The sequence below is a fragment of the Sciurus carolinensis genome, unplaced genomic scaffold (assembly GCF_902686445.1).
Source record: "Sciurus carolinensis unplaced genomic scaffold, mSciCar1.2, whole genome shotgun sequence".
NCBI classification, from domain to species: domain Eukaryota; kingdom Metazoa; phylum Chordata; class Mammalia; order Rodentia; family Sciuridae; genus Sciurus; species Sciurus carolinensis.
This window is the reverse complement of record NW_025920131.1, coordinates 2081459-2092047: the sequence shown is the minus strand read 5'-3', so window position 1 is coordinate 2092047 and position 10589 is coordinate 2081459. Positions and strand designations below refer to the sequence as shown.

At 35.1% G+C, this 10589-nt stretch overlaps 1 pseudogene; it reads left to right on the top strand.

Moving 5' to 3' along the window:
• Positions 1-8477: 8477 nt before the first annotated feature.
• Positions 8478-10372, top strand: LOC124974107 (TRAF3-interacting protein 1-like; annotated as a pseudogene).
• The last annotated feature ends 217 nt before the right edge of the window (positions 10373-10589 follow it).

The following is a 10589-nucleotide window of genomic DNA, read 5'->3' as shown; positions in this document are numbered from 1 at the left end:
ATCAATGCATCAGAACATTCAGCCTTTGGTTTTTTGGGATTTGCCTATTGCACCTAGCATGATAGTCTCCAGTTCCATCCAGTTACCAGCAAATGTCATAATTTCATTTTTTCTTATGGTTCAGTAATATTCCATTGTGTGTATGTACCACATTTTCTTAATCCATTTCTCTATTGAAGGGCACCAAGGTTGGTTCCATAGCTTAGCTATTGTGAATTGAACTGCTATAAACATTCATGTGGTCATATCATTATAGTATGCTGATTTTCAAGTTTTCTGGGTGTATACCATAACTGGATCAACTGATTCCATTCCCAGTTTAATGAGGAATCTCAATACTATTTTCCAGAGTGGTTTCACCAATTTGCAGTCCCACCAGCAATGAATGAGTGTACCTTTTACCCCACATCTTCACCAATATTTATTGTTGCTTCTATTATTGATAATTGCCATTCTCACTGGAATGTGGAGCAATCTCAGTGTATTTTTAATTTGCACTTCTATGATTCCTAGTGATGTTGAACATTTTTTTCATGTATCTGTTGACCATTCTTTTTTCTTCTTCTGACATATCTGTTCAGTTCCATCCCCCTACTTAGTGATTTGTTTATTTGGGGGGCTTTGGTGTTAAGTTCTTTGAGTACTTTATATAAAAGAAAGAAATTATAATACATGCTACAATATGGGGACATTATGCTAAGTGAAATAAGCAAGTAATAAGCAAGTTAGTCATTTGCTTATTTCATTTTGTTAGGACCCAATGAAAAGAAAGAGAAAGTAGAAAGTGGTTGCCTGGACCTGGGGGAGAGGAAAGAATAGAGAATTGTTATTTAATGGTATCATGTTTGAGATCAAAAAGGAAAATAGTTCTAGAAATTGTACAACAATGAGACTGTACTTAACAGTATTAAATGAGCCACTAAAGAATAACTAAATTTTATGTCACGGGTATTTTAACACTATTTAAAATATTTTACATTGTGAAAAAAGAAAAAAAGGACTTTAAATTTTGCACAATTTATTTACTATGTGTTTATTTATTGTGAGCTTCTTGCAATCATTTCACCATTTTCTATTTAATTTGTTTGTCTTATTGTTTAAAAAGGCATGTTTGATTATTAGCCAAAAAATTCAAAGATATTATGAAAATTTTCTTCAAATTTTTAATATATTATATTTTACATTATGAACTACTTTAATAATAGTAAAGTTTAGAATATTTATCTCAAGATATTAATATCTTTTCCTCTACATCATCTGAGTATTTTTTTCATATTTAGAAACACCTTCTTTTAAAGATTCTAAAATAACCCACCTATGTTTTCTTCTATTCCTTTTGTTGTTTACATTTTTAAGCTTTAGATTTTGATCCACATGGATTTATATGAGGTATTGTAGTTTGATACTCTTCCAAATGTCTAAGAAATTCTTATACTATCATTTGTTAAGAACATCTGTTGACAGCCTGTCTTTGCCCAATAATTAAGAAAGGCATCTTCATCATCTTATAAATTTACAGGTATATTTCAGTGGATTTCTTGATCTATGATTCTGTTCTATTGAATTGCTTATATATTTTTACTATACTAGAGATTTAAAAATAGATTCTAACTGTTCCATCATATAATCTTTTTTATATGTGGTTATCTTTATGGAAATGTAATTCCAGGCAACTTGTGAAATGCAAAAGGGGAAAAAAAACCTTAAGGGATTTACTGAATATATTGATTAAATTAATAATACAATCATTTTTCAGAATAAATCTTCCTATTTAGTCATATTGTAGGAAATCCAATTGAGTTGAGTTTTTTTTTTAATACTCTTTCAAAAATAATTATTTTCTTCATGAAATTCTGCTTGTTTCTTGTTAGGTTTGTAACTAAGCACATTACAGAGTGTTGCTATTAAGAATTTTTTTAACAAAATACATTTGCCAATGAGTTACTTTCATCTAGATTCTACTGATTTGTCTTATTGTTATTTTTATATACTTTAGAACCTTTATTAAATTTCAGTAAAACTTGATGGGAGAAAATAACTAAGCATATAGGTAAAAATAAGATTCTTGGATCTGAAAAACAAATACATTTTAAGGTTGAAAACACTAAGAATATGTTGAATAGGATCATTTTTTAAAATAATACCTATACCCAGAATCATTTCAGAAAGAAAACTTTACCAAAAGTTTCTGAAGAAAATCAAGAAAACTCAGTCAAGAAGCAAGAATCATTCTGGCATCATACTTTCCCATCAACAAGAACAGAACTGGATGATGACAAAGGCTTCCAGTCTTCTAAGAAAAAGTGATGAAAAGTCATTTGTAACAAAGTGTGGAGGCCAAATATAGACATTTTCTGATGTGAAAGGATTGAAAACATTGATCTCCAGTGCACTGGAGTGCAATAAAAATAAACTATAGGACCAACAGTTAAAGAAAGCATACTGTACACTTCTTCTCCTTTCCTAGATCAACTAAAACTAAATTACAAGAATTTAAAATGGACAAACTTACAATTACAATGAGAATACAAAAGAGATTATCAATGGACAATAGATTTAAACACAGTTAAAATATTTCTGGAAGGATAAAATGGTTGTCAGATGGAAAATTAATCTTGTGGGGAAGAAGAAATGCCAGTATAAGGCATGTTTTCAAGAGGGACTTGAAAATCAATGAAGCCAAAACCTCCCTTCCCTTCCATGAAAAGACTAGGGAATGAAAAACTTCTAGTAGGATGAAGAAGAGGGAAACATGAACTGAAAAATGAACAACCAAAAATCTGAGTATAGAAGAGTTTGTCCCCCATTTTCCCTGTGAATACAACACAGGTCACTGCATGCCCATAGGCAGGAGATTTAAGGCTTCTGGGATTCCCTAGCTCAGGTGACTAGGCATTTGAAATGACAGCCAAGAGAAAGCTCCAGCATCACTAACACACAGAACTGCCACTCAGCTTTTTAGTACTTACATTTAACATTACCAGACATTTGAAGGGAACTTTCAACATAATGGGGAAAAAAACACTCTTAAATAAGTTAAAGAAAAAGATAATAAATGATCAGTGATGAAACATAAGGATTGGAACTTTTAAAGTACCTATATGACAATTCTCAGAAGTCTTTGAGACATTCTGAATTTTACATCAATTTTCTAAAAACAAGGGAGGTGTGTTCATCAGTTATTTTGTCACTGAGACCAAAATACCCTACAAGAACAGCTTAGACGATAAAAACTTGATTTTTTTTTCATGGCTTCAGAGATATAGTCCATGGTTGGCCACTTCACTGCTCTTGGCAGAACATCATGGCAGAATGATGGGGTGGTAGAGGACTGCTTCATGATTGACTGCTCAGGAAGGGGAGCCAGGCCTGTAACAGATAAACCCTTCCCAGGTTCCACTGACGGACCTACCTCCTCCATTCATATCCCACCTGCCTATAGTTACCACCCACTCATTCAAATTAAATTAGTTCTCCTAATCTAATCATTTTGCCTCCTATATTAGCACAGACACTTTTGGGTTACTCATCCTAGCTAAACCGTAAGGAATTAAAGTCAAGAAAATATCCTTAAAAGACAAGAGATGGTTAAAAGTGAGAAAAAGAGGTGAAGATACTCAATGTAAAAAGTACAAAAATCTCTCAATATGTATTCCAAAAAAAAAAAAAGAAAAAAAAAAGAAAAGGAAAAGAAATATTGGTTGAGCATGTGCTTGCCTAGTATGTGCCAGGTCCCTGAGTTCAGTTGACACCACCACATGCAACACCACCACCACCACCACTACAACAGAAAGAAAGAAAGAAAGAGAGAGAGAGAGAAGAAAAGGGAGAAAGAAAGAAAAAAGAAAGAGAGAAAGAAAGATGAAAGAATTGAAGTTTCCCAAAGTTATGACAAAAACTTTCATGTTGAAAAGTTTCAGAGAATATCCATTACAAGTAAAAGGATATCAGCCCTTACATTTCCCCATACCAGGAAGGAGACAATTACTAAACTGGATAAATTAAGAAATTATTAAAGATATTAGGGTAACTGTCAACAGCTATGATTTTAAAAATTCCTATGGGGAGCATAAAGAATTGGGGAGAAACGATATGAGACACTGTGTTTTTAAAATTTTCATAACAATTTGTGTTATTTTTCTTAACACTATATATTACTTTAACAAAATGATTTAAATGACTTTTAAAACTAAATTAGCAAACTTCAAAAACAATGTCTGGTAGAGAACCAGAGAGCAATTGACTTTAGGAGAACAGAAATTTCGAGGTCTGTAGAAAGAATATTTTCAAGGAGAAAGAAGACTTAATGCAATAGATATCATGACTAAGCAAATGGATTATCCTAGTGATATGGTGCAAGCATGCAGTAAGAAGATTTAAAAAATGAAAAGGAAACTAGAAGTATAAGAAAAGCAAAATCTAAGCAATAAAGAGATGCTCTAAACCAGAGCAAATTAAAATTGCATTGAAAGACAGGTAGAAGCAAAAATTAAATTGGATGAATTTGAACAAGTCACATGTAACATTCTCTCTTGACAGTTTTTCTTTCAAGGGTGGAATAATATTACTCATTTTTGTTGTAAATAATATAATAATAAAACACTGGGGAAATTCCCATCTCAGCATCTGCCCACAGACAAAACATTCCCTATACTGAAAGTGTGAAGGGAAGGGTGAGGTCAGGAGGAATTTTTCAAACACTGTGGGCACTGAAAGAGAAATTATAAGGAATATTTGTTCTCAGCCATAGATTATGTATCATGATGCATACATGATATTCCTACAATCTCCCCCTATTCCAATAAAGGTTTGTATTCTACTGTGAGTCAATATCAATAATTGGTAATACTGTTTCAACATTGGTAATACTTGATCACCATGATGTTCAATAACTGATTCAATATAATTACTACTATTACAGCTTGCATACTGAAACCATGCAGGATGCAAGATGGTAAATTATGGTTTCTGTTTTTATTTTAAGCAAAATGGGAGATGGAAAGAGGTACACAAAATGATGAAGTGGGGACACAGTAACTAGAACATTGAGAGTCAGGCAGAGAAATCAGGATGTGATGCAATGATATGGGACTGAGTAAAGTTAGAGATAAAAGGAAGTTTTAGTATAGAGGGTCAGAAGTCAGAGTCTGCTACAGCAAAATTTTAGGAGACCAATGCAATAATCCATGAACCTGGACAGGAGTTACTAGTGCATATGGGTTTTCCTAGGCCTCCTACACACTGTTCTAAAAAGTATGGCATGTCAACCAATTGGACTTCATGCTTCCTCATCATGTAGATCAGGGATATAGGAAGAAATGAAAATGAGAATATTTGATACACAAAAGCAATTAATTTATTAAGAGCCCCTGCTCCTATGACAGAATTTTTCAGAAGTAATCACATTATTGTCTCTATGAATCATTTTCTTGATGAATTCCTTAGATTTGGAATTATGATGAAAAGAATAAATTTCCATTTTGCTCAAAGTTAGTAAAATATGCATTAAAGTTCTCTTTGTTTCCTTGTTTAAAATTTTACACATATTTAAAACTGAGTGATCACATAGAATGCCAAAATGGAAGTAATTTAAATTCAGTCTCCATCTTTTCAGTCACTGCATCATCACTGCCTATTTTTAAAGTATTGTTTAAATGTGGGAATAGCAAAATCACAGAATGTGGAGATTAAAATTGTGCTGGAATGACTCTAAACTCTTGTGGACTTGTTCTTGAAAGAATTTATGTCTAATTGTAGTTTACATGTGTTGGGGCCAACTGTGAAAATGAGGGGTCTCAGAAATTGAGGGTAGATTCCAATGTTGACTATGGATAATTAATAAAAAAATGACATAGAACATATTTGTAAATATATGTTTATGGTTTGTATTTATAAGTGTATATTATTAAAATTCAACAACCATGAAACCTGGATCAACAGAAACTTTGAAAGAAAGGGGGACAGTAGTTTATGACTGATATTTTTATTAATTGCTGGCATGTCATAAAGATTAGAATCTGACTTTCTATCAGTCTGTAAAATTGTCTATAGTGAGATGTGTCCCTTGTCATCTGACCCTAGCAAACTGCTTTCACCATTGTTACCTTGGTAGACAGTTTGAAAAATTCAAAAGGATTTACAGATAGAGTAGGAAATTTACCTTAGAATAAGACAAGAGAAATGTCCAGAAAGTTGAAAAATGGCAGGAGATATTAAAAGCAGTGTGGGCTAACTTCTGGGGGAGAATTAGGTAGAAAGTGGAATAGATGAGAGATGAGTTAGGGCAAAATAGTTACTATGCATTTTTACAGTGATAGAGACTAATATGAATTTTTCATAATAATAAAAATCATAATTTTGATGTACTAGACTTTGGTATAAATGCCTTACATGTATTAAGTCATATTATTCTCATAATAATCCTACAATGTACATAGCATAATTATTCCTATTTTTTAGATTAAATAGTTGAGGCAGTATTAGGAATTGTCAGAAACAAGTTTAACTCAGATGATCTGGCTCCAGAACTTTCCTGTTAACTGCTTTCACTGTGAAGTTCTTGAGAGAAGGAATAAAGACTTGAACTGCCCATCACTTTTACTTTTCAATCCAAATGCTATTTCTCTCAATTGAAATATCTTAGACATTCAGATAATAAGGATTTTGGGGGCTACACAAGAACAAGGTGGTGAGTTTATGAAATTACAGGCAGATGGATGGAATCCAGAGTTATTTTACAAAACAGTTATATAGGAATTCATGGTGACTAAACTCAGAAGACAAAAAGAATGAATCAATGGTGACTCAAAAAAAGTATGCCTTTGTAGTGCAGAAAATGAGGGTACAGTTGACAGGAAGTAGAAAAGGAACAAGTGGGTGAATTGGTAGGTGGGAGGTGATGGTGAATTTAGCTTTAAAAATCCAAGGAGAATGTTTTAATAATCATTTTAGAAATACTGCAACACTATCAAGAAGAGGGATAAATGGAAAAAGAAGATTTCAGAAATAGTAAAATAGGTGACATAGTTGGAATTCAACCTTTCATTTCATCTTTAATAAGTGATAGGTTGATTAAATGCTTTATACCATTTCATTCCACAGAGAATTTGAGGCATCTTACACTAAAACAAATAAGATAGTGTTTGTATACTAATCTTGTACATACCTAAATTCCTTTATTTTTAATTTATCTTCCTCTTTTCCAAATAAAATGATTTCATTTTTTCCCCTTGGGCTCTCATCTGATGTCCAACTTCTTATTAATCAAGTGATAATCATTTTAAATGAAGTTTCTCATAGTCCTTTAATCTGAAGTGGTTGTCAGTTGTGAATTATATTACATGTAATTTTTTTTAATTTTACTTTGTTTTGTGCCATATAAATTATTAGAATTCTAAATGACAAAAATCATGTAGCAGCATTTGAAATTCATTATTAAAATGATATATGTATTATATGTATATATTTCCTCAGAATATAGTTAATATTTTTGCTTATCTTTTTTTTCTTTTTCTATTATCTGAATAATGCATACTTTTCATAAGATTTTAATCAAATGTTTTGAAATCAGTTTCTTTTCTCCAATATCTAATAAGTTAAGTACATACCTGTGACTTGGACTTAAATAATAATCTTTGTGATAATAAGTATACAAAGTAAGAAAATTTGGTGGAATTAAGCAGTAATTTTCAGTTCTTTTTTAATTTAGAATTTTTGTGTTGAATTGGAGTTTTTTATTTTGGTATTTACCAGTATGAATATTGAACTGGTATTAAGATCTTTTTTAGGCTTTGTCCATTGACTGTCATCTCATTATCCACAAGCAAACCTATTTTCATTTCTAATATGTGATATATTGCATTTCAATAGTGACATTAATAATGTATTCTAAAACATGTAAAGGAATGAAGAAAGTAGTGATGAAACACCGCAACCCTGTAGACCTAGAGCCACTAAACACCCCTACACTTGGTGCCCGGCGCCATGCACACTTCAAAGAGACACTCATACTGTAGTTAAAGCTCTTTTCTTAACAAACTTGTCCATAAACTCTGGAAGAGGTGGCTGCTGCTTCAAATGCAGATACCAAGTACAAATATCACAACGAATCTGGGAAACATGACATCACCAAAGGAGCACAATAATATTTCAATAACTGACCCCAAGAAATGGATATCCATGAATTTCCTGAAAATAGAAATACTTGTCTTTTTAAAATTCAGCAAACTACAAGATAACATAAATACACAATTTGACAAAATCAGGAATAACCTAAGAACAAAATGGGTAGTTCAACGAAGAGGTACAAAAGAAGAATCACGCAGAAATTTGTAGCTAAAGAATACAATGACTAAAGAACTATCCGACTTAGGGGGCGGGACTTTGGGTGGGGCGGGCGTCAAGCGTGTCCTTTGCTAAGGCAGTGCAGCCCTGGCAACGAGGGTCAGGCCGCGCAGTCGCCACGCATGCTGTGGTGCATGACTAGCTCCTCCAGGCTACCTGGGGCACTTGGCGGTCTGAGGGGAGCGGGCAGGCTGTCCTGCTGCTGCACCGCCATAAAAGCAGCGGTGATGATGTGAACGCAGGAGACTCTGGGCAAGTGATCAGCAGGCCACTGCTGATGGAGAAGGTGCTGAGTAAGTCCACATTCTGCTACCTCACGACATCATCACGGAGATGATTAAGGCGACTGGGTTCATGAAGGGCCTCTACAGAAACGTCAAGGATAAAGATGCAAATATTAGCTTCCTATGGAAGGCCATAGATGTGTTCATGAGGGTTTCCGGAGAGCACTTGTTGGCAAAACCAGTCAGAATCATGGCCGAGCACCAGCCTGAAAGAACAAATGAGCTGCTTCTGATAATTGAGAAATGCAGCATCAACAAGCTCTCCAGCAAGAACGAAGTGAAAAGAGTTCTAGCTGGAGAGAAGGTGGACATGAGAGAACGGGCCTCCAGGACCTCAAAGTCTTACCAGTCGGACAATAAGAATGCAAGCGAAGAAGATTCCAGAGTTCACAAAAAGAGATGATAGAATAAATTCTGAGGTATAAGAGAGAAGTACATGCAGACATCAAAAACAGAAAGAGGAATTGAAAGAAGAAAGCAAATCAAGAGAAAAAGAAAGGGAAAGAAAAAGATGAAGAATGACTGAGACTGACATAAAGATGCTGAGAAGGACAGTACAGGAAAGAGAAAAGGAGAAAACAGAAATGGGGCCAAGCAGGAGCCCACAAAGACAGAGGTAACAAGGACCTGGGCCAAGATGCAACCCAGAGAAGGAGAGGGAGAGGAAGGACTAACTCAGAATGTGACTGTGACAAGGGGAAGGACCAGGAGCAGTGGATAGCGAGAAATGGGGAGCACTCCAGGAACCCTGACAGGGAGGAGAACACAGAAAAGGAAAAGCTGGAGAGAAAGTCAGCAAACTTGGGAGATGTCTAGAAAGTTTTCAGATGGATCCTTTAAAGACCCCAAGAGAGAAGCAGAGACTGAGAGTACCATGACAGTGTTCACATCGTTGACATCAAAACTATCAAAATGATGATCCAAATATTCAGTGGAAGGTGACTCCATCAGTGATGCAGAAGGAGAAGCTGAACCTACTGGCCAAGATAAATCCGAGTTGTCTAAGACTCCAGAGGCCCCCCAGCAAACTGTCCTCCAGTGTCAGAATACCTTGGCCCGGCAATGTCAGACCAGTGCCTCCATGGGTCAAAGGGCAAGAGAGCAGAAGAGACCATAATTATGGATAGGAAGGAGTGATGAAACCATCTTAAATGTGAGTACAGATTCACAGAATGCAGAGAATGAAGATGATGACCAGTTTGTGGAGGAGGTTGCCCCTCAGATCTCTGAAATGTCAGAAATTGAAATCAAGTCAGCAATGGAGCTAGAGGACAGTGAGAAACATGGTGGACTTGTGAAAAAATTTTTGGAGATAAGAAAGACTATGAGAAGTTGCAGCAGCCACCCAAACCTGGAGGAAAGGAAAAATCCTTTGTCTTTGAGTTGGCATGGAAGAAGGAGAAGGATATTTTTTCCAAGGAGATCGAGATTCTCCAGTGCCCATTCAGACCTTTTGTAAGATCTTGCTTCCTCTGGGGAAGATTATGGAGTACTCCAGGAAGATGTGGATGCCATGCAGAACAAGCCGCATCTGTGGCAAATGGAAAACAAGCAGCTTTACAGAAGGAGCAGAGTATCACAGACTGCCGTGGAGCCCCTGAAGGTTGAGCTGGGTGAGCTAGAGCTGATGAATTAGGATCAGCAAGACAAGATCTGTGCTGTGAAGGTCAACATCCTGAAGAACAAAGAAAAAAATCCAGAAGATGGTACACAGTATCAACTTGACATTACCAGGTGAATGCTGAGAATTTCAGTGATGAAAAATCACCTTTGGTGTGAAAATGGAAAGAAAGATAGGAAATCCTTACCCCTGCCCAAGTTCCAGCTGACTGAGAAGATGAACTCTTTGCAGTTCATTGGCCGAGCTTCTGAACTCTAAAATGTCAGCATGTTGAGTGTGTCAGGAAGCCATATATCTCCCCGCCTTCTAGGTGGATCCCTAGCTGGTTATAAATGCTATTC